The following is a 24,971-nucleotide window of genomic DNA, read 5'->3' as shown; positions in this document are numbered from 1 at the left end:
AACCAGCTGTGGAGCTCCATGCTGCTGTCAATTATCGCCATTGCTTTGGTCACTAGAAAAACCTGTCCTGCAAGAGGAATCTTTGTTTGCTTTATCATGGCCATAACCTGGAGCCCGTGAGGCAAGCTTGTCATCTTGACTCAGGGAAATACTAAATACTAAGTCTGAGAAGCAGCTTAAACTGGAGTATGATGAAACTTGGTAGAGCATCCCAAATAGCAAGGAGCAAGAATCCTGGATAGTTTAAAATGGACTAGTTCAGTTTGCCTTTACTGTTGAATTTTGACATGGGTGCAAAATTTGCAGTAAGAGGTGGCATCCCAGGAGGGAAAACAAAATGGGGCCTTTTCAGGAGCACCCACCCCTCCTCCATGATCCTTCGCTCTGTCTAAAAACACAAGCAGACCATTGCATAAGGTCCCAGAGCTCAGGGACGTGTGAAAACAGGGAACCCCACCTGGTACTGACCCAAGAAAGTTGACAGCAGAGGCAGAGAAGGACAGATGAGGGACAGAGGAGCCAGAGGCAGCTGCTAAGGGAATCCCTCTGCTAAAAATCAGCAGATAATCAGCACATCTAATCATGCATGATGGGCTCCTATCTCCTTAGCACTTCAGAGCCAGCAAATCTCTGCACTCCTATTGATTTTCTGTCTGGATCCTTAGGGGATGGTGCTCACTGAAGATAAGGCCTTTCCCCCTTGGGCTGCACACTGAATGAGGCAGGACTTTGGTGGCTGAAGCAGAAGCGCCTCCTGCTCAGAGCTTGTTGCAGAAAGAGGAATCATGTGCAAAAACCTCCTTGTCTGGGGAGTTCGCGTCTACCAAGCAATGCAGCAGAAAAGACTGATCCTGGTCCTAAGCATGGTGTTGCAGGGACAGCCGGTCTTGGGGTACGGACTTGAGAGGCCTGGAGTTGGCTGGATTGGGATTGCAGGTGCCATCATTACATCTTTGATGTAATCATTCATTTAGGCTAAATAAAAAGTTACTCTGATTCAAAAGGAAAAAAGGGTATGTTTCTTGTTTATAGAGCTTGAAAAAAATTGTTTGCTTCAATTTAAAAGAAATCCTCCCTTGTGCACCAGACACTGTCCTTATAATGTAAAAAAGCTTGGTTCTGATGACATTTTTTTAATGGGAAAAAACTTGTTGTCAAAGGAATTGCACTGTATTTTACTCCCCTTCAGCGAGTCCTTGTCACTCCCTGTGAGTTTGTTTTATGCTTGGCAGGAGAAGGAGACCGAGGCACCAGGAATGCTGACCGTTACCCTTCCCCTCCCTTGGCTTTGCCCCGTTGGGGCGGGAAGATGGTTGACAGGAGTCAGCAAATATACCGCTGTCAAGCGGTCAGGCAAACCCCTGTGCTCGCAGCCAGAGCCACCTCCGCAGGAAGCACTCCCGGCCCCAAGGATGCTCGCACCCCGAGCTGGTCACACCCACAGGCTTTGGGGTCCCTCTCCTCAGGTATCATTCCGTGTAGTCCATGAACCAGCTTTTAACAGGTTAATAGCCAAAAAATTGGGTTTGCTGCCTTTATTCTTCCCAATAAGAAGCCTTGAGTAACCTCACCAAGAGCTGAGAGCTGTGACGGGAAGGCTCAGTGCTGTATTAACGGGCTGAAGGAGGATTTTCCACCCTGAACGTGCTGCCTGGCGGGGCTCTGAAGTGGAAAGATTTAGAAAAGCAGGCAGGACCAGAGGGGTTGCCCACAGACCGTGGCAGCACACGCCTGCCGTCCCAGAGGCAGCTGGGTCGCTCCCTTGGTGCGTCACGGGAATGCCTTGCTGTGGGATGTTTTTACTGGGAAATAAACCCCATCCCTGGGATGTTTGGAGAGAGAAGAGGCAGTCCGCTCTTCCTCCTTCAGCAAAATGTGAGGGAGCAATCTAGAAAAATTGTGTGATTAGTAGAAATTGCCTTCTCTTTAATCTTTCAGGAGAAAATATAGGAATGCCTTGGGGAGGTGCATATTAATGACATATTAAAGCAAAATATAACGGGCCATGCAACAGGTACTACGCTTCAGCCCCACTCCCTGGGCTCTCCTGTGATTCAGCTCATCAGAAGTTATTTAGAACAGCCTCTTGTCCTATTATGCAAATAGCCTTTTTCTCCCCCATCTGGGTATACGCAGTGTTGCTGTGGTACAAGGGGTCGGCAGGAAGGCTGCCCTATACTGAAAGAGTCAGGGTAAAACAGTAGGTGGAAGTCCCATGCTATTAAAATGGAAAAAAACCTCAGTCATGTTGCTTTTCTCGCAGACCTAATACGCTTTCTATCACATGACTGAAAGCACAAATTGCATTTAATCCTACCGCCAGAATTACTTGTATCTCTGCTCTAAGCATGCCAGGAATAGCAAACTTGCAGTCATCCTTTCGAATTCAGCTTTTTTGGATTAGTGACTTGTTTGTGGATTCTCTCCTGAAGTACTTGTGTGTATTTGCTAAATAATCTGGACAAACTTTAGCTTTGGCAGTGAGTTATCAGCTTGACAGCTGTCTTTGCCAGGGAAAAGGGCTGGAAATGTACACTTCAGATTACATGGTTGTCAGCTTTAGTGATTTTTTTATGAATCTTGCAAAACTTAATGTTTTCCTTAAAGCTTCAGCTCTTCTGATGAAATGTGAACTTGCGCACCAATGTCATTACAAAGCACGGCTCTGGGCTCTGAGTTGCAGAGGAAAGGTTGCAAGCATGACTGAAAAGGCTGCAAAGCCAGCCAGTAAACGAAAGGTACTCATGTTTTTTCATTTAAATCTCCTTACTTTAAAGCAAAATCTCATTATTTTGTGGATAACTAGCTAGCTTGGTTAGAGCAGGGCTTCTGGAGGGGCAGAGCTCAGTACCTACCCAGATAAACGCAGACATACACATGTACACATGCACCTGCAAATGCATGAGCATATTGAGCTATTAGCAGGAGAGAAGGGTAGGGCTAGCATGCTGCTTGCCCACAAAACCCTTACAGCATGCCAAATCCTCCGCTGGTCCTCAAGCCCTCGCTTGAGAGCTGCTCGCCCCTCCACTCCCTGCAAGCAGCTTGCTGAGTCTCTGCAGTGCTGAGATCAGTTCTTCGAGCAAAATCCTCATTGCAACATTTCTGGCTCCAGATGTCCTAACCTTTAAATGATGCAAAACCTGATGTTCATCCCTAGAGATCTTGTTGTCCCAGGGTTCTCTTTTCACTCTGTCCCAGAAATTTGGAGAGACAGACAGAGCAAATATTTGGCAAAATATAATGCAAACACTTGCAAAACCCACTACCCCCAACCTCTGCCAAGCACTGCAGCCCTCTCTAAATCACCTATGGTGCTATTTAGAGAAACTGTGAGGGCTGCATGAGAAGATGGGAGGATAAGTAACAATTTGTGCTTTAATGCAAGCTAGTAATCACAGGATGTCTTCTGAATGTGCTTTGTATGTCAGCAAAGCAAGGGTCCCCTGCCCTGCGCTTCCCTGAGCTGCTTCCCCGGCCCCTCCGAGAGAGCGTTAGCAAGCAGAGAAAAAGTATAAGCAGTGTGTTTTTGATGTGTCACATCCATCACTGGTTCAATCAGGAGAGATTGTGTAGATGCTGACAAGATGTTTTGTCTGTGAAACTGTTTAGACTGATTTAAAGTGCCGGGACTTGTGCTTCCAGGATGCACGACTGCCTGGAGACGGTTGTTATGGCAAACATGGGCAGGCAGCAGTGCCTGTCAGAAGTAATGAGCATCAGGAAGCGGACGGGCTTGGGGGGCGGTTTCCTTCCCGATGCTGAATTCAGCGGGGTCAGAGGCTGCTCGTGGCCTGGGAGAGGCAGGGATGCTCCCTGTCCGGTCTGCATCCAATGCTGGTGCACCAGGCGTGGACACATCAGGGCATTTTCTGGCAGGCTTTCATGCAAAAGAGGTGCAAAGATACACTTGGGCCAGACCCCAGAGACCTTTGGACTTTAACCAGTGACTGGATTGTACAGTGAACGAAGCTGAGCTGCCACGTGGGTGTGGGACTGGCCAGGATGAGGGATCTTCAGCCCATGGCCTCACCAAGCGCTGGAGAACTATGGAAGTAGCTCCTGGTTTTTGCCTCCTGGGAGCTGGGGGCTCTTCATGGTCCAAGTTCCCAGTGCCTGTGTCCTGTGACGGCTTTTTGAATTTAGCTGCTGCTTTAACCTGTAGCAAAAGCAACTGCCAAGCCAGAGTGAGGGAGAGCCCTTGATCTGGTGGGTCAATGAGCAAACAGCCCATCCAAGTGGATAACTGGTCAGGAGGAAATCAGCTGTTGGAGTCTCTTCCACTGGCAGAAGGAGCAGATATTTTTAAAAGCAGCTGGGTTTCCATAGAAACCCCAGGAAAGGGTCCCGTAATCATATGGGGGAAGGGTGGTTTTTTTTATTCAGTCCAAACAGCTGCCAAGAAGTTAAATGCTGAAGGTGATGCAAACCCCCTGTCCCACAGCTGAGCTGGGAGGGGAAGCTGCTTTTCTCTTACTAATGCTTTTACAGCTGCATTCAAGTTGCTGCATTTTTCTTTGATGGTTTTAGATGCTTTCCAGTGCCCAGTTCCCTTCCCAAAAGCAAATAACCCCCAAATGCTCTGCCGTGCCTGGTGAAATGCAGCCCATCTGCACATGAGACTCCAGCATGCAGCCCAGGTTGGGTTAGACGGCGCTTCATCTCCAGATCATCTGCATATTTTGGTGTCAGTTTAATCCGTTGTAACTGGAGTGAGTGAGCTGAGCTGCAAGCTCACCTGGCTGAGAGGATGGGAAAGTTGGGACTGGGAGGGAGAGAGCAGAACGCAAGGGAGCATTGACAGTTGAGGGGGTAGGTAGAGCTGAAGAGTTTTCCTTCATGCAACATGCTCCAGGCGATGTTGTGCCTTGCATGGTGTCCATGTGCTATGCTGTGGGCAGAAGCGAGCTCAGTCTATGTAGTGAACCAATGCCAGCCCCCTCTGCTCATCCTCTGAACTGGATGGTGGGTTAGGACCAAGAAACATCCTATAGCTGTTGGGTTTAGATGAAAGTTTCTGGGCTCATTAGCCCCCGAAGATCTGCCCCATCCTCAAGAAGAACCACTCCTCGCTTGCCCCTGAGCACACAAGGATGTCTCTGCAGGTTCAGATCTTGGCACTATCTAGGTCAGTCATTAGAGACAACTGCTAGTTCTCTGCTCTGTGCTTTGACCCCTTCATTCCCATACATGTCTTCCTTTTTCCAGGTGGTGTCACCTGCAGTTATCTGGATCCTTCCTATTTTTGTTAGGTCACCAGCATGGGTAGGACTCGTACACTTGCAAGCCATGAGGTTTTTTGGGTAGAACACAAGGAGTAGGTGGTCTGTCATCCCCCCAGTACCCTAGCTCAGAGAGATTTGCTGGAGCTGTCACTGGACTATTGCTCAGTTCCATCCAGGAGCCTCTGAGCCTATCTAATCTGCTCCTGAGACAATTTTGGACCCTTCAAATCCTGTGTCAATAAGTGCTGCAGCTTGATTATGTACTGGATGAAAGGGTTGCCACTCTTAGAAAGTTTCTCTGGGGCCATTCCGTGACCCCTCTGATGTTGCATTTGCGAAGCAGGTGCCCTGGCCATATCTAGTTTATGAGTGTTATCATGTTCCACTCCCATTACTTCTGAGGTTTTTTTTCTGAAGCTCACCTCCACGCTTTCCTGCGCTGATAGCCAGCCCCGGGCCTCAATGAGCACGACCACAACCTTTCCAGGGCTCAATGTCCCTTTGTGAAAAAGCGTGCTCTCCTTTGATCTCCAACTCTAAGCATTTTAAACTGTGATTACCAGAAGAATTTGATGCATAGCACATCCAGGAACGGGAATCAAAGCATTCGCTCAGCCAGGCTGAGAGTCAGTAATTACAGAGAGGGAAGCTCAGTGTTTTCCACCACCCCCAGCTGCATGGAGGGGAGCTGACCTCCAAAAACACCTGGGGAGCTTCATCACTGAAGAGGGAGGGAGATAAGGATGGTGCACAGAGGGGATGGGTCTTAAACTTTGGCTGCCAAGTGAGGTAGATCCAGATGGTATTTACAGACAATTGCTTTTAGATCTTTGCCCACTGGGGCTACACCCTCCAGGCACAACTTGTTCAAGCTGGCTTTGGTAACTGGGATTGGAAGAAGCTTCAGCAATCCTGTGATTCCAAGGTTAAAAATCACAACACTCAACCTAAGTATAAGAGTCATGAAAATGCTCTGGAAGTATACTGTTTCAGGTTTTTTTCCCTGCCTTTTATGACGTAAAAAAGAAAAAAAGAACATTCCAGTTTTGGTAAACCTGAAGCTATGAACTACAGTTGGCTGTAGTCCTTTCCCTCTGCTATCCAAACTGAGAAGCTTCCTAAGGAAACCTTGACTACACAAAAATATATTTTTCCTGATGGCAAAAGTTTTGCTCTTAGTAGGAGTGGTAGGAATATTTGGCTCTGTATGGCCAGAGCAATAATCTGAGGATCGCCAGAAGCCATTATTACATCTCGGTTTTTCTCCTGTGTTTAAGAGATGAGGTTACCATGGGCTATCCTTGTGCTTTTATAAGTCTTTGCACCTTCATTAGCTCCATGGAGCTCAAAAATAACAAACCACTATCCTGGGTGCCTCAAAACCTTTCATATCCATTAGCCAACCAACACTTTTAAGACCCCATAGAGTTGCTAAATGTGAATATAGCTCCTTTATGGGTCTGCAAATGTGTGCTGCAGCCTTGGGAAACAGGAGCTTCTGCTCTGCCTTGGTCAGACCATAAGAACAAGGGGACTTTCTGAAAATTAAAAAGAGACACTTAAAAGAACCCCAGATGTGCATACTACTGTGTTTTCAGCCTTCTGAAGAACAGATATGTGCCAGGATCAGAGATGAGGGACTAGACTAGCAGCATTTGTCAAGGTTGGATGACTCCCAACTTCCTAGAAATGCTTCAGCTGAAGCTCAGAGATAGTAAATAAGTTGCCTGTAGAAAACCATAGCTGGTGACAGTATGGAAAAATCATATTTCTTCTAGAATCAGATGATCTCATGCTTCTGCTGTTTGTGGGCCATAGCTGGTAGTGCTGCTTTCCAATCAGGCCAGACAATCCTTCCAGGCTCAAATGGAAAATTTCATCAGCCCTAAAATCAGCAACACCATTATCACTTTAAATTTGTCACGAGGCCAATCCATTTTTGCTGTCACTTTTTAGCATCATGAAGGCCATAGCAGGGCAGGGATGGATAATGGACTGCACTGTATTTGACCCTAATAATTCAGTTTTCTTCCTCAGTGAAGCACAAGAGCCATATTTTGAAAAACTCATTATAGTCAAGCTACCTTTGCTCTGGGAGGCCAGGACTAGATACATAAAGTGGAACTGCCCTAAAAAGGTAAAACCCATTGGCCCTACACGACTGATTATAGAACATAAATGGTTTGCACCCAAGATCCTGGCTGGATGTAGAAACTGTTTTTGCTGGAGAGATCATATACTTTTCCCATTCAGGGCAGACAAGAAAACATGCAAATCAACATTCTTCATGAAATCAAATTTCTCTTCATCCACAATGAAACTTTTTGCTTAAATCACTGTGAAGCTTTCACTTTCAACTTGAAATGAAGACGAAGATGGAAGGATTTGGTTCACATACCGAGAGCACCTTGATCTATGTTTGAAATTATATTTCACTTCCAAAATGCTTCACAGAAAAGTCCTTTTAACTCTGAAATGAAACATTTTGATTTAAAAGGAATGGTGCAAATATTCCATTTCAGCAGTTTCCACATCCCCACTTTGTTTTCACCGTAACGGCTTTGTGCATGGAAATAATTTTGAGTTCTGCACTTGACCACTTTCTGACCAAGTATTTCATTGAACTCCCAGACAGGTCCCATAATTGTAAAATGGCTTTACAAGGAAGGCACCTTTGCATTACAGCACATTGCACAGATTTAACACTGGCAATGGTGAAAAAAATCCTTTAAACACTTGTTAACTCTGGGAGAAGAAACGAGTTAAGCTCATTTGTCTCTTTCCCTAGATGAATTTTTCGTTTTCTCTTTCAAGCGCATTGACATTTGCAAAATGATTTTCTGGCATATGTTCAGTCAATAAAAACTGCTGCTGGATTTCAAGTCACCACAAAGTAATGCCCAGCATTAGACATGCAGAGGGATATGTGCGTGCATTGGGTTATAACAAAAAACCTTGATTTTTATCTCATTTGGATACACTTTGGGTATTGGCTTTTTGTGTCTATCATCTTCAGAGCTGTTAGAGTGGTTGGGAACCGTGGCTGATGAATTCCACTTGTCTCCACCTCTGGAAAACGCAACAGAGAGCACATTTAGAGATGTAATGAAATCATTATTGTCCCGATCAAAAAAAAATCACCTCAGTTGAAACTCACAGCCACTAATTTATGCAAAACTTACATTTCACACAGTTTGAAATCACAGCCTGAGGCACCATGTCCTGGAAAATGTTTGGGTTGACTGGATTCACAACACTTTTTAAGATTTCAAAGTTTAGTTGCCACTTTGTAAAAAGGGAAAAAAAAAAATCTGCTGTGACATCTCAAGCATCCTTTCGAACAGGGAAGGCATTTCCTTCTTCTCTGCGCATCTCTATCAGACGCCATGCAGCCTGAGATGATAGCTCTTTTTTTTCAGCAAACCTTGGACTTTTCCTGTGAATTGAGTAAAGCAGTTATTGGACAGAGAAATAAGGCTTTATATTGCCTCATCCTGTCAACCAGTGGGATGAATTAAAACGAAACATGTTCCTTTAAACAGCCGAGTGCTGAGAAAAAGTAGAATTTGCCTCTGTGGACTTTGAACAGGGAAGCGGGGGAGGCAAGGGGGAAAATCTCCTAATGACCAGCCAAACACTGTAAGAATTAATAAGTATGGATCATTTTTATTGGCCTGACCCAAAGTGCCATAGAAGTCATTGCGAGTCTCATCACTGATTTCCGAGTACGTCAGGTTGGGTAGAAGAGGCATAAATTGACTTTGCAAAGTCAATGGGGATATATCGACTTGTACTGCTAAATACCTGGCCCTATCTTCACTGTTTCACGATCATGAGGCTGTGAAGTGAGCAGTCTTTAATTAGGAAGCAAGGCAGTTTGGAACTCTATACTTCTATCTCCCTCCTAATTAATCCCAGGATTAATTTTAAAGCTTATTTCCCCCTTTCTGAAAGTTTTTATTCCAGAGATGCCCTACGCTGTGGCCAAGGAGACGTGTACAACACGCTGACTGCAAAAGGCTGTTTGGAGAAAGACAGCAGGCAGCAAGGAGAGCTGAAATTTTGATTTTTAAAAATTGCTAAATAACTAAATAGATTTTACTTCAAATCACCAGCCTGTAAAGTGATGTTTCAGTGTATATGTGGAGAGTGTTCAGGTGTTTGGGGACATATCTGTAATTAGAATAAGTAAAGCTTGCCATCTGGAGAGAAAATCTGCTTCCTTCTCGATATGGCTGGGGTCGCAGGCAGTTCCACATATGTTATCAACAGAGAATTTTCTTCCTCAGATGCCACCTGCTTGGTAATCTGTGTTTATCAATGAATAAGGGCTTAATTTGAGTCCTAGGTATCAATCTGATATGGCTTAGGTGAGGGGCTTGCTTTTCATGCAGGGGAAAAATCACGGTCATTGAAAATATTCCCCAGTGATGGGTTCCAGGCAATATCCTACGGCAATCCTTCTCTTGCTGGCTCTCATGGTTTTATTGCCTTGTGGTAATTGGTGATTTTCTGAACGCTTTTGTGAATCAGTGCGAAATGCTGCTTTTTGTTCCAACAGTGAGTTTTCCACTGCCTTGGTTGCTAGGGGCAGCTTGAAACTGAGACCCAAGAATGACCTGAAAGTTCAAGCACCAGAAAACAAGTAAGAGAAGCCAATACTCATTCAACAGTCTTGTGTTCTGGGGACACGTCCGTTGCTTGCTGTAGGGCCATGCCCTGACTGTCTCTTTGCCCTACGGCCCAGAGCCTTGGGAATGAGAAAGAAATCTGCTGACCGCGCTTGGTGCAAAGGGCAGGGGCCGAGCTGCCGATTGCTTAGTGCAAGGGGATCACTGGGTTTGCTATGTGACTTGCACCAGGAGATTGCATATACATTGCTCTCCTCTCTCTAAAATAGAAGGAATATACTAGCTGAAGTTGTTATTTTGGTCAGCAAGAGCTTTCACTGGGGAAAAAGAAACCTTTTTTAATGCTATAGTAAGGAGCTTTCACACTCTGGTCTTGCAAGTGTAATAGGAACTATAATGGGATCTCCGTCTCCTTGCCAAGCTTCAGAATTTGGCGTCATCCCCCATTATCAATATGCAACTAATGACTCAAGCAATTAAATTATCCCTGGTGCCTTTTCCTGCTGAGTAGAAGGAAAATACTTGTAATGGCTCATTTGGGGTGTGCGTCTGTTTGTTTGAAAGAACTTTGAGCTTAGAGACATTAAAGTTTCCAATTAAATTACACTTGAAATTTTCTGGGTGGGTGGTTTCCTTCTCTGTCATTGTGTCCTTGTTGCAGAGGTAAGGTGGTTCCCTGGTTGCTGTCCTTCTCCCGACCTTATTGCCCCGCACTAACCCTGACCTGCTGGGGCACAGCATGACTTTGCTCTTGGTGTCTCCAGTGAGCCTCTTACTGAAGATGTTAGAGATCACCATACTTGTACCTGCAATATGGACATGTGTCCACCAGAGCTGACATCCCAGAATTATTTGACAAAGACCCAAACACATCCAGGAATTGGCAAAGGCTCTCAGTTGCCGTTTAACAAAGCAATGTGTTGACAGCGCAACAAAAATTCCTGTATTTTTGTCAGCTGAGTCGTCCAAGTGCTTGCCTTGACTTAGGGCTGGATTCTTCTTTCTTCTGTACAAGGGATGCTTACCTTGGGAAGCAGATGACACTGAGTCTCTTTTCTCTCCCTGGTTTTGGTCCCCATGAATCACCTTTCGAATGAGAAGGTTCATCTTGGTGAGGTTGAGCCTAGGTCTCTGGCACTGAGTTTTCTGATGTTTCAGAGTGTATAGTGTGTGAATATACCTACGTGAACTTGTACAGGTGTGAGTAGATGCGTGTTCATAAATGTTCATACATTCAAAGCTGCACGAATACACACAGGAGATGGAGGTCTTCCATCACCATTTATCTAGGCAGAGTGCTCCTGGGTTTCGTTGAAGGTCTGATTGAGATCTTTAAGGAGGATACTTGAACATGCGGCTCGATGTCAGTGCTACTGCTCCTCATTCCTTCCACTTCTGCCATCCGTCTTGAAGGGTTTATTCAGAGAGTTTTTTCAGAGCTCTGGCCTTGGGAACACCCTGGGATGTGTTGTATCTCTTCAGGGACACAGAGCTGGAAGCAAGCATCATTCAGGCTCTGTAAAGGTGTAAAAAATGTTTTTTTACTCAGTGCAACAAGCCAGAATTCAAAACTGATCAATGCACTTCTCAATTCATAAACTGAATTAACTCTTTTTTGATACTGCTACTGGAAAAAATAACTTGCCCTATCTGCTTTACAGAGCAATTGGTTGTCATTCTGGTAATGTCTACAAAAGATAAGGAAATGCTGCTTTAAAGGGTTTTTTTCACAGAATGCTTTAGGGTTTGAAAATCACTTCAGGAGTATCTGAAGTGAAGACCTGATCTGAAGACAATCTCACCTTTTCATCTCTACATCTAAATATCTCTCTACATCTGGTCAAAACTATTTGTTTGTTTGTTTGTTTGTTATTTCTGGGTGTCTTCATTTGAAAATAAGCAATGAATCTCTAAGTGTCTGGTCTCCAGTTCTGTTCAATTGGTGTTTAGAGAACAAGGAAAATATTTTAAGGAAGAAAATTCTTCACCTGCTTCCCTTGTGGCTTCAGGAACGGTGTTTGTGTTAATGTTGGGATTCCTTTGAAAGCTTCACCGGGAGACTCGTTTTCTCTCTGAGACTGCCTCTAATGTCTTTTTTAAGAAGCACCCAAATAGCTAAAGAATAATCCAGATCTCACTGAAGCATTCAAAATGGGCTCTTTTAGAAAAGGAGACAAGGATTTATGGCTGGTGAGGACTTGTTGCAATGAGTGTGGAGAACTGTGGCTCTAATAACAGCAAGATTTATGGCTTCCAATCCATCAGCGCCCAAGTTGCACGAGAGATTTTTATGACTGGAACTTTGTCAAGACAATGCAGGCACCTGAAGGTTAAGTCTCTATTTTCATGAATAAAAGTTACAATTGGAGGGTTTTGGTTATCAGAAAAGATTCCTGAATCATCTGTAGATTGAAGGGAAAAAATAGCTCTCACAAGAGGATTTATTGGGAGGGAAGTACAGCTGAGGGCAGCAAGGCTGGTGGGGCATAATGAAATCGAAGGATGTTCTCAAGCTGTTGCTTGCAAAAAGTTCTCCTTCAGGTTTGACACCCTCTTTCAGTGACTGCCAAGAAAGTGTTGTGGTAGATTGCTTGCTTTAAGACTCTACTGACTGTCACAGTGAGCCTGACACAGGGTGCCCTTGGGTGTGACGGGTGACAGCTTCCCCCACCACAGCCGGGTCTTTTTTCAGTTAGTGTCATCATCACTTGCCGCGGTGGTTAGCAATAAAAGTCACGAGTGCTGAAGATCTGTCCCGCAGGCTTTCTGCTTGTAAGTCAACTCCGTCCATTTAACTCCCTGTCCCTCAGTCTACCCATCCACAAAGGGCAGATCTACTTTTCTATTTCTACAGTGTCCAAAACAAATTCATTCTGCCTCTATCTTTCCATCCATGGTGTGGTCAAGCTCCATCCCTTGTTACCTTTCGGCTGAGAGGAGCAAGCTTGATCTTCATGTGCCTTTCACAATGATGAGTTTTGTTTCTGAGCCTCCCTGGTCCAGCCAAGCTAGATCTGCTGTAATCAGCCAGGCTATAAGGGAGGCCAGTGGAACTGCTGGAAAATGGCTTCAAAATATTGATGTTTGAATTAATTTTATTTGAGTTTTCTTGGATTAGGGTTTTTTGGGGGTTTTTGTTGGCAGAAGTCTTTTGCAATATTCTCTTTATGTCTGTCTTTCCCATGTAGCTACCCATCTAGGTTTTTAGGAGAGACCTTTTCTCTGCTGGGAAAAAAAAAAGCTTTGGCACAAATTAAATGGTTATCCATTCTGTTTGCCAGTTGGCCAAAAGGCAGGAACATATCATAGTACGTGTCAATGTCTCCTGCCCAGGAGATAGAAGGGCAGGAATGCAGGCTTTACCTCTTGTGCTTATAGAGATATATGGTTCCTAGTAGTAAGAAAAATAACCAACTTCAAAACTGCTTGCAAGCTGGAATCCTTGTTATTGTGTTGTTTATCTGTCAGCTTCACCACAAATCCCCTGCCCCTCCTGAGCCCATGCTCCATTTAATCCTGTTAGAGCTCTTCTGCTGCTCTGGATTTTGCAGGTCTCCTCCCCTCCTCCCCAAACAAGCTTGTTCATGCCTAGGGGAGCTTCAAAGCTGCTGGGTGTTCAGGTTTTCTCTCCTCAATATGTACACTGTTTGCTGAGTGAGAACATCACTTTTATCCCAACCCAAAAACACTTCTAAGAAGCAAGGCCAGCTTGCACTACTCAAAAATACCACAGCGTAGCCCCTTTGCCAGGGTTTTCTTCTTCTGCATTAGATCACAGTCACTAGTATTTTAGAAGCAGACTATGCAGTTGGGCTGCTGCCTTTCTGCTTTGATCCTGCCTTGCCCTGCCTCTCACAGACTTTCTTTTCTTGAGTACAAGATCCATCTCATCTAGATGCAGATGTGTAAGTATGAAGTAGTCATTCTGGGCTTGCTTTGTAGTTATTGAGGAGTGAGATGCTCCTAGAGGGCAATTCATCTTCCCTCTCCTACATCCACTTCCCAAGAGAGGCACCTCTTGTCCTTCAGGGCTGCCTCCTTCTCTCTGTTAACGACAAAGGTGGCCACTCAGACCTAGATGTTTTTTCGTTTGGCTCAGTCAGAGCAGATTAATGCCCCCACCCATATAATTAACCAACACCCCCCCCCAATCCTACGCATGACATTGAGTAAAAGGGCTGAAAATGTACAAATTAATTCCCAGAGGTCCAGTTTAAAAGTACACTCTACTCCACTTAAGTCTAAAGTTATCCTAAATAATTCCTTCTGGCAGTTTAATGGCGGATATTTTGCTGTAATGCTTCCTCTATGACATTTGCAATGACCTAGTTTACTGTTTTTACAAATAATAATTTGTCTTAATTTTCTCTTTGAAGTAGCAAGCAAAAGAATAAATGAGTGAAATCTAAACCTGGTAACCTTGCTAGATATTTTAGGTCAATAAATTATCTTCATGCATAGCTTAGTATTTCAGCTTTCCACTCCAGTGGATGAGGGCTCTTTAATGTTCGTTAAAATAGCAGAGATAAGTGATTGCAGTCTGAAGATGGAAAACATTGAATAACGCAAAGATCTGTGGATTTTGTGATTTTATTGGGCTGGGGGAGAAAATCCTTTGATTCTTTCTGAGCCAGAGATAAGAAAAGCTTTCTTTTCAGACAGGACTATCCACACTTTTGTGCCAAACGTGGTTCTGAAAAAGTAAAAATGCATCACTGATGAAAGTGTTCCAGGTGGGCTATACCAGGGCTGGACATTTCCGACCTGTTTTTCAGTTTAAAAATTCAGGATGGACTGAGGATTATTTCATCGGGAAGCCAGGAAACCTTGTCAGAAACACCATTTAGTGCTACTAATGCAGCTGATGTTCTGGATGCAGGTTCTGGGTGGTCTGGTGACCAAAGTTGTTGCCCAAAGTTGATTTACTAGATGGAGACCTGATTCTAAGAAGTACTTCAAATCGACACTACTCAAAGCAGAATGATGGTTCTCAAGAGAAAACCAGGAGTTTTAATGAGGCAGAGATGTTCACGGAATGAGCCTGAATTCCCTCATTGTATTATTTCCTCCAGACAAATAAAAATCCTCAAGGCCACAGACTTCTTTTAACAAGACATCAAAAAGTTCTGGCAAGAAACTAAAAACTTTTAATGAAAACCAAGTTTGCCGCTTTTGTTATTTCCATTCCTCTCTACAGTCTTTCCGGTAAACTGTAAATCAGATTCTCCAGGGCCCATTTCAACTTCTCAAAACATGTTTCATTTCTCCTTCTTCACAGCGACCATTTTCTGGGTCTCAGGTCTCACTACCTACGGCCATCCGTGCAATCGTGCTGTCTCAGCTGTTGCTTCCTGGAAGTATCACCTTAAATGAGGTCCATCATTCTGAATCTCAGTACCCTGCAACCGTGGCCATGGGCTCACATTCTTGGCACTGAAGAGTTGCACTATTTTTCCTTTCTGATGAACAGGGATGCATTCAACATTTCTAATATTTTATTCCCCTGTCAACATATGAGAAAATAATAATTACACCCTGCTCTGCAGGACTGGGAATTATAATCAACACCAAAGCAGGATCTGTACATAATTAGAAGCTTGTTTTAGTTGCTTTTTTAGAATTTATCGCACAAGAAATTGCCAGTGTCAGCTAGCATGATTTTAACCAGTAAATCTAAAAGTGACACATCATTGTTATAATTGCCATTGCAGCAGCAGTTAAAATCTCCACCATTTGCTCCAAAACAATGAAGACCAAAGGCTGTCAAAAAAGTTCCACAAGTCAGTCAGAGGCACTGTCCCGCTGTCTGAAAAGTTCTTGGGTTTCAAGCCAGAGGCAAGGGTTTTGTCTGCACCTTGTTATTGTAAGGGTTCTTCATGCCACCCTAGGGTGCAAAGGAAAGTGCATTAGCCCTATTTGACGTTGGATAACTGAAGCATGAGGAGGTACTGAAGGCAGATTTCTCAGAAGGTGATTTGGGAGCCTTGGTCACAAAAGGGAAACTTAGAAATTGAGTTGAAGAGCTCCAAAGAACTTGCATTTCACATCATAGACTTGAGTCAGTCTAGGGTTGGGACCCAATCTCATAGGACTTTTTTAGCAATTACTTGACCATAGTACCAGTTTTCCTCTTTCAACTTGCCTGTGTTTCACAGGAACAAATGGTCTCCATCATCTTCTCAAAGATCCACCTCTCTGCTTCAGTTACCCCATAGCTCTCAACTATGCCACGTTCAGGTGTCTGCCTGGCATGTGGCATCAGGATATTGGCCATGTCTGATGCTGGGGCATGCTTGGGCTCCTCTAGTCTTCAGGACAGTGACTCTTTTAAGAGGTAATGCTGGGCAATAGGCTACAACAGAGGAACTATTTAAGGCTGCAGGAGCTGTCCATGCTAAAAGCAAGGTGGACTCAAGTCTTGGTGTGCTTGGGTGTATGTTTGCACTTCCATAAGACAGCTGGTGAGCTGAAAGAAATACATCAGAGATCAAATGTTTGGAAGCTCACAGTAGCTAGAGGTGGAAAAGTACCTGAGACAAACAATCCCATGCAATTCATTTGCAAGAGAGATACTGATTACACGATGGTTCCTTAGCAGCCTCCTGCTAGCTGGATACAGTATTATGACTGTGGTCTTTTCTGCCTTGGCGTGTCATATATTCTCTCATTGACTTTCAGTCTTCAAGCTGCTGTTAATTTAAAAGCTCCCTTGTTCACCTCTGATATAGACTCAAGAGCTTTTCTGGCTGAGATGAATCGGAATCCATGTAAGAGCAATGAAACGCCTTGTACGGCAGTGTTTTAACTGACTCCTCTGAATGTTTTTTTCTAACTGCATGTTACTCTGCAGCTTAGATGCAATGGATCCAGACTCCGCAGTGCTGCTCGTGGGACTGCGCTGGCTTCATTAAGTGTACACACGTACTAAGTTGTCTTGATTTTTGCTTTTTTTCCAAGCACCTGAGAAGTCTAGGCAAATGTGAGAAGGCAGGAAAAGACCTTTTAAATGCATTATAAATCCCATTTTAACTCAAGTATTTATAGCTACAGCGTAATTAAAATATTGTGTAGGAAAAGAAAATAATCCTACCAAACTTAAATCCTGTGTGTATTAGCATATTGCCATCTGCAGACTTCTGAATCACTGCACCTTTTTACCTTAAAGCAAAATGCTTAACAGCCTCTTTTGCCAGAAACACCGACCCTGCTAAGCACATCTGTCGGGCTCGCTGGGTCCTGGTCAGAGAGGGAAATGGCTCTCGTTGGTGTAAACTTCCTCCTGCTCCCTTTCTTAAAGGTGAGCATAAACACGCTCAAATGTTGGCAATTACAAATCAAAATGTCACACCAGAAGAAAAATCCTTGTTACATAAAATTTCTCATTTCATATTGATTGGAAAGTTCCAGCAGGAGAATTGAAAAATGTTGAACTTGATTTCGTGAACACAGACTTTTTTCAGTTACAAACAGGAAAACAAGCCATCATGCCTGCAAAACAAATGCAACTATTTTCTGACCAGCTCTAACGTAGTAATTTCAAGAGTAATAAATTTGCTGGAGGAAAAAAAATATTACACTGAATCTTCGTCAGTCACAGAAAAGCACCATATATGTCAAAGAAAATTTGAGGTAATATATCTGATACAAATATACTCACACATGTCAATCAAATTCTTTCAATATCAAAGTGGTTGAATTACCTTGCTTACAGATATGGTATATTCTTACTGCAAAAAATGAAGGGAAGGATGGATGTTTTTTCATGTCTCTAGCTGAAGCAGAAATTACAAGGCACAGCACAGAAATTACGGGGTGAATTTCTATGTCCCGTGTTATGCTGGAGGTCAGGCTAGATGGTGATGATAATATTTCCTTCTGGCCTTAAAAAAATGCATCTGTGAAAATACAATCAGAGCTGATGGGCCATTGAATTCATGTGCTCAGAAATTATTTTTTTAGCAGTCTAAATGACATTATCTGCAAGAACAAATAAGCTGCGTCCACCGGAGTCAGCAGTCGAGTCTGAAAATGGGAAAAGTATGAGGAGAGAATCCCAACCTGCTTAATTGCCTCACAAATCAAACATATGGGCAATAACTCCTGTTTAGGGGAAATTCAGATGAGAAATATGATTACTGCTCTCTGCAGGGGAAAGACAGCACTTCGACAAAATGAGGGCTGTTTTTTTTCCAAGTGATCCAAGTGCCAGGGCCTGACTTGCCAGAGCTCCTCGGGAAGGTCAAAGCTTTCCCACATGTCAGCAGTTTCGTGCAGGTCAGGATGGACTCGCCAGAGAGGACTCGAGCTGGTGCACCTTCTCTCGTGGGGTGGGTTAATGTCCTTTTGTGTGCGCTGGGCAAAACACAGGGCAGTTTATGGGCCATTTCATGGAAATGCAAAATGTATATGGGAAAAACATTCTACACATATATAAAACTTATATGTCTTTCCAGGAAAGCAGCTTGAGATTTTATTAATGGGGCAGCTGATGAAATGTTTCTATATAAATAATACCTAAGTGAAAGTTGTATTGGTGTTCACAGGTATTAAACTTCCAGAATGTCCTGCACAAATTATCTTTCCCCAAATATTTTTTCTGTAGGAGAAAGAGCATGTTTTGCTCAATCTGAGTATAATGAGTCTTGCATAAATCCACTGCCAACTTATACAGGCAGATTCAGTCTCTGCTGGAGTAACACGAGGGACAACATCTTATCTGATGGTCTGGGCTTCATAGAGAGGATCTTGAAGTGTTAAGAACAATTCCATGTATCAAAACAACCCAATATTAATATAAAGCATAAATATTTGGATGCATGGGGGTTTGTATGTCGTTGCATAGACACTGGGGTTTGGTTTTGGCTGTTCTCCACTTGCTTCAGCATCCATTTGCATCTGTTCAATGCATCCTTGTATGTAAGATCACACCATGATGGAAATTCAAACGCTGCACAAGCAATAATACGTCTGCAGCTGCGGGTGGAAGCAGGTGCTGTACAGCCTGTGTGGCAGTGCCAGCTCTCAGCTCATTTTGTTCTGACTTGTGTCTCTTTTTCCCCCCCATTCTGAGCCCCAGAGTTATTTCCCTTCTGGAGAGGGAAAGATGTTCTGTCATTGGCAGTGGTCAGTAGAAGGGCTTGCCCACTGGGCAGAAGAGGCTCGTTGTGCGGCTGGGCTCAGCCTGAGCCATGAGCATGGCAGCGTGGTTGCTCCAGCATCTTCATTTCTTAACTGGAGGGGCTGGTCCAGCCAAATAACACGAGCAGAGGTGTAGCTGGCTTTTAGGCAGCAGCTGGGAGGCGAGTGTGGGAGGCTAAAAGTGATAGATGGCTGTGGAGCATGAAGGACGGGGTTAAATCCCCTCATTGCGGTGCATGGTGTAAGGGTGAAGCTACCTATTTTTTTTCTTAGTATTATTAGAGGGATTAAGTGGAATTTAATTGGTGCTTTAGCCTTGAGCTGCCCTCAGCGTGGGAGCTGCAGAGCAGACACAGCCAGCACCAACTGCAAAGCCAGTGAACTCCAGCCTCTCACCTTCCCTGTCCTCTCAAAAGCAAACAAACAAACACTCCGTTAATTAACTGCAGATGCCCGGACTGCGATGAGTAGTGCTGGGAGACATCACCCAGGAGAGAGAAGTCAGGAAAAGGAGGAGGCTGAAAAAGTCAGTCCGGCAGAATAAAAAAGTCCTCCTGGGTAGGAGGATGCAAAATTAATCTGGGCTGTAAATTCCTCATTCTTCATCTTCTGCCCGGTGCTGGTGCAAAGGGCAAGGGGGGCCCTGCTCTGCTTACCCACATGAGAGCTTTCTTGCACTTTCCTGTGGCACTTCCGACATCCGAACTACTGAGGTACAATGTCAAGGAACAATCCTGGGCATAAGGACTCAAGTATACCCAGTGGTAGATTCAGACCTTGTCCCCAGCTTGGTTTTGGACCAGTCCCAATGGGTTTTTCTTACAGAAATCACTAGTGCAGTTCAAGGAACAATTCCCATCATATTGTAGAGAGTAAGAGTTAAATTGTAGTAACCTGGGCGGGTTCCCCATCACCCGCCATCGGTGCCAGAGGACAGTCTGGGACACGACAGCTTTGCTAGTGTCAATGCAGCCACGGGCCGCTGCAGGGTGATGGCTATGTGATGGAGTACTGCACCACGCTCGAAGACCGAGCCAATACGTGTCTGGGTCACCCTGCCAGATCTGCACAGAAAGTTGTTTTTCTCTGTGCTTCCCTTCAGCTGAGTAATTGCTTTGTGAGAGTTTGTCATCTGCTGCTGCATGAAGTAAGACAGGCCGAGCAGCCACCGAGGCGGCTTCTGTTCCTAAATCTGCCATGTGCCAAGCTGAATGGCTTCATCGGATGCCTCAATTGCTCCATCTGTGAAATGGAGATAAGTGCTATGTTCCTCCATAACTTTCTGGGAGATGTAGCCATGAAAAGTGTTACACGGGAATTGCTGTTCTTGTTCAGGCATAGATTAGGTTCGGAGTCTGTCAGCTCCCTGCTCCCAGGATTCAAACCATCTGAAAGCACAACCAAGAAAAGCTCTCCTAGCAAAACAAATATCTATAAACTTCTTTGTTGGCTGATCTGTGCTCTGAAGGATTTCAGCAGACTTTATCCTTGTAGAATACTCAAGGTCTACCTAGCACAGGGTAAATCTTCTGCATATTCAAAGCAGGGCTTGTGCACATTCCCTGCTGGTTCTGGGATGCATGGGGAGATGTATATGGCTAAAGCCATATACAAGATACACGTTATGCTGAGTCCTTCCCATGGTGGAGAGACACCTCAAGATGCCCTGTTGGCCTGAGTTGCCCAGTTAATACATTGGCATGGGATGTCTAATGTACCCTATCTCACAGAGGTTTGGATGTACTAACCTATATTTTCTGGGACCTAGAAATGAAATGACTCCTGAGCCCTTTGCCAGACCTGTGTAATGCCTGAATTGGGAAAGGTTTTTCCCTGGCAGTTTTTGTAAGACTTCTGTAATTTTGTCATTTTTTTCTGCTTCTTGAATATGTCAGCTGTATAGGTCTGTTCAACCAAAGAGTTTTACAGAATACTTGATGATTAGAGTTCTTATTTTTATTCCCAACTTTTCAGTCATGAAATCAATTTCAACGCCAGCAGGAGCTGACGAGAAATGCCAACTGCCATTATACCCCTCTGGGCTTATTTTCTTACGGAGACTTGCATGCTGTAATATTTTTCAAGGAAAACCCCAAAAGGTACAGAAAGCAATGATGCATTTAGGAGACTTTGTGGGAAATGCAGGAGTTTTGTGCTGTGACAGGATTATAGACCAGGCAGTGCAAGAGCCCAGGTACCTGCAGTATCCCATCGATCCTGCTTTTGTTTAACTGGTCTTTCAAACTTCAAGTCTCTCTCGTGGCATTGCTCCCAACACCCCTGAACTTCCAGTGAAGTTCTCCCAGGGCTGTGCTGGCCACTGGAGGCTGGAAGGCAGCAGTAAATCTGTCTTGGTTTAATTGAGCTGGTAGCTTTGATTCTGATCCTGGCAAGGAGCTGCTATGATGAGCCAGAAGAGTCTTCTGCAATTACATGTTAGCTCAGGGCAGCACCTGAGGGCCTCCACCTTTCTGAACTGTTCTAGCACTGAGTTTGCAAAGCAGGTACCTTCTAGGCTCACAGAAATCGCCCACAGTAATAGACTTTCATAGCTGTTTTTCTCACTGGCCTCAATCCATCTTGGTCAAGTTTGCCAAAAGTTAATGAAGCTGTAAAGAGTTAAAATCCAGGGAGTGACTGTGCTGAGAAAGACTCACAACTCTGTCCTGGTCGGAGTGATTCCCGAGCTCATGGAGTGCCTCCTGAGTAAAGTTCTGTAATTGAGCTGGAGACTGAATGTGAATCTGTACGTCTGATGGCTGCTTCATTGTTAGGATAAACGAGCAGAACAACATCTTTTCCAAACATGCAGTTCTTGCAGACTGTCTTTGAGTTTCTTAAAGTCTTCACTGTAAAAATATATCATGTCCATTACCACTTTTAAGTCCACGCCAGATCCACTCTGTTAATATTAGCTATAAATATGCTCCAACAGATAATGTCGAAGTAACAACCATCACAAAAGGAGGAAAATAAATCAAGGTTGTGCGTTCATGAGTGCTACAAAGAGGTTCTGTCTCGTGTCCCACCGAGTGATTCTGCAGAGGGCTTCCATCACCAGGGAAGACCTGGAAATCACTGATAGTTCCCTAGGGAGCAATGGAGAACTGGCATTGAGCTGTGAGCAGCCAATAAAATATTGCACGGCTGAAACATGTTACTGGCTGCGAGTCTTGAAGGGTAGGTCTGGGATGTGCACAAACAGAAAAACAACCCAAGACTTTCCTCTCCTCTGGTTGCATCTCTTCTGTGTTGTGTCCAGCAGTTAACCTTTAGGGGACAGAACAGACAGAGGCACAGAATTAATCTCATTTTCCTCCATAGACTGTGGAAAGAGCCTAATGAGTTACCAGGATGATGTTTAGATGGCCCACACAGGGTGTGGTGTCTTCAGCACAGAGAAGCTTCATCCAGGCTTTATCAAGAGAAGTCCATTGTGTTGTGGAGTCTATAAAGAGCTCTGGATACAGTGAAATAGTTTTGCCAAGGTAGCAATAATCTTCCTCCAAAATGCATATTATTGGGCTATTTTAAATGCCATAGGTGAATTGTGGTGCATAAGGTCAAGGGACAATTGCTTTCATCTGTCTGAAATATACTCTGAGAGGCTATTAGTACGTCGTGTTTAGTGTTATCCTGGCTGAGTTAATTCAGTCCACCTCTGGCCAAGTGCCACTACAGAAACCTCGCTGACATTTTCATTTCCATTTCCAGCAGCCTTTGCTGGCAGCAGACCCTCTGATTTCCTCCCACTCCAGTTTTAAAAACTTTGGAAGAATCTCTTCTTTGTGCAAAACGATTTGATCTTTCACTGCCCAAGGAAACACATTCTGGCAGGAACATCACTGAAAAAACTGATACAACCTACTCCAATGGACTTTGGCTGTTTATTCGGTGTTCTCAGCCAGCACCTCCCGTAGATGGAGACCAAACCAAGAGGGAATGAGAAGTGAGTTGGTAGAGGCCTTTACTATTTCTCTGTATCACCTTCAATGATTGGTCACCCAGAGTTGTAGGAAGGGTCCTTGAACGTCTGTGGGAGCTGCTGTAACAGGGAGGAATGTGTCTCTTCCCTTACAGGTTGACCATTAGCCTCCATGCCTGTGGCTCGTACCGCTGCTAACTAGGTTTTTCTGGAAATCCAACCCTCTTTCTCCAATCCTTCCTCCAATTTACTAAATTTCCCCTCCAAACTATAATGGGTAACAAAAGAAGAACATCAATAACAGCAGCTGGTTTTGGCTCCTATCATTCTCCCGTCTTTATCTCCTATACACCACTAGGCATTTCTTGCCTGCTTTGTCTAACCTATTTTTACACATCTCCGTTGCAATGTGATGAATTGTGTCCTGTGGGTGCCTGTTTTTCTCCATTAACTGTGAAGGGAGTCCAGATGACTTGTTCAGATGGAGACGTCAACACTGAGGACATTTACATTTGGACAATGAATATCAGTCCAGAGTGTCTAAGGGGTGAGATTCATCTCATCATGCTTTAGGTGTCCAGAGAGTGGATGTCAACAGCTGAGCCAAGGCATCTAGACTTTTTTCTTCCTCAACAGAGACAACTCATCCTCAGATGTTCGAAAGAGAGGATGACTAATCTATCCTTTGGCTATAAAAGGAGTTAACGTGGCTAGCTGAGATGTCAATACATATTTTGCAGATGACTCAGAGTGGGATTTAGCTGAAGTGCCTCACACAGTTGCAGAGCAATGGCTGAGCCCAGGTCTACGGTCACGCATCATCATTTGTCAGCAGCTTGTCTAGCTCTGCTCTCCTACTGATGGTTTAGGGAAAAAATGTCACCTGAGTCTAGTCCTTCTGAACGTGATGACTGAACTTCCCCAGACTCTAGCAATATTAAGACCAAAATCCAACCCCCATTTTGACTCTGATGTCCTGTCACAGCAGTTTAGCAGCAAACATATCACTCACATCGGGCATCCATATCTCTAAACATGCAAATAGCTTAGTCAGAAAGAAATAAGCCTCTGAGTACGCTGCTGGGGGAGGACTGAGGATACAGAGGGAGCTGATGTTGGCTGTTACCTTAGCAACAGTCTCCATCTGGTAGGAATCTGAAGCAGGCGGTCTGACCCCTGGCAAAAATGTTTGAACGTTTAATGACTTAAATAACTGAGTAATTCTAGGCTGTTACAAAATGGAGTAGCATGTAGCCCCAGTTGAACGTCACTTGTAACCATAATGGGTGAAGTCAACATGGTCTCGTTTCACATGCTTAGACTTTGGCAAAGAAGGTGATATGAAAGTACGTGCAAGATACTGTGTTTCAAAGAAAATGGGCCTGATTTTCCACTTAGACCAGATTCATGTTATTCTAACTCCACAGAGAATTGAGTCAGTATTTCTTTCTAAAAGGAGACAAGGTGGTTTAGGGTATTGGTAATCTAATAATATCAAGCTGTTACACAGCATTGTTAATCCATAGATTTCAATACCCATTAATGCCACAGAAGGGGAGGGCACAATTCCACTTGTATTTCACCTAATAATGTATTTTAAATCTTTTTTTTTTATTATTTTATTGTGTGTTTTGGTGTGGCTAAGTAATTCTAGATCGATGCCCTGGAGAGTTTGGCTCAGCCTTGAGCTTGTTTCATGGACAGTCTGTAGGGCCCTTTTTGGCTGAAGTCTTGTTAAGAAGTAAGAGAAAAAGACTGTACAGGGCTGCCTGCTTTAGTGGTCCTAAAGCCCAGAAGCTTTATGGTATATTCTAGAGTGCCATCTGTTGTTTCTTTACCTGCAGCTAACTTAAAATCAAACAAAGATTTAGGTTGGAAGGCCACTTTGAAGGTCCATCCAATCTAACACCCTGCTGAAAGCAAGACTCAAAGTAGGGCTTACCTACAGGCAAAAGCTCTTGCCATAGGCATGTTCTTGACAAAGGCTCCTCTACCTGAACCAAAGAGCTTTGCTCTGGGGGAGGCTTCTGTCTTCGTGTGCATTTATTTTGT

The 24,971-nt window shown here is 44.1% G+C and overlaps 1 protein-coding gene across 1 annotated transcript in view; it reads left to right on the top strand.

Moving 5' to 3' along the window:
• The window catches only part of LOC127026537 (acid-sensing ion channel 2), a 513,577-nt gene that overhangs the window by 42,901 nt on the left and 445,705 nt on the right, over positions 1-24,971 (top strand). The window lies entirely within an intron of this gene.

This window comes from Gymnogyps californianus, chromosome 28 (genome assembly GCF_018139145.2).
Source record: "Gymnogyps californianus isolate 813 chromosome 28, ASM1813914v2, whole genome shotgun sequence".
Classification (NCBI taxonomy): domain Eukaryota; kingdom Metazoa; phylum Chordata; class Aves; order Accipitriformes; family Cathartidae; genus Gymnogyps; species Gymnogyps californianus.
The sequence above is the reverse complement of the archived record's forward strand: the minus strand, read 5'-3'. Positions and strand labels throughout refer to the sequence as shown.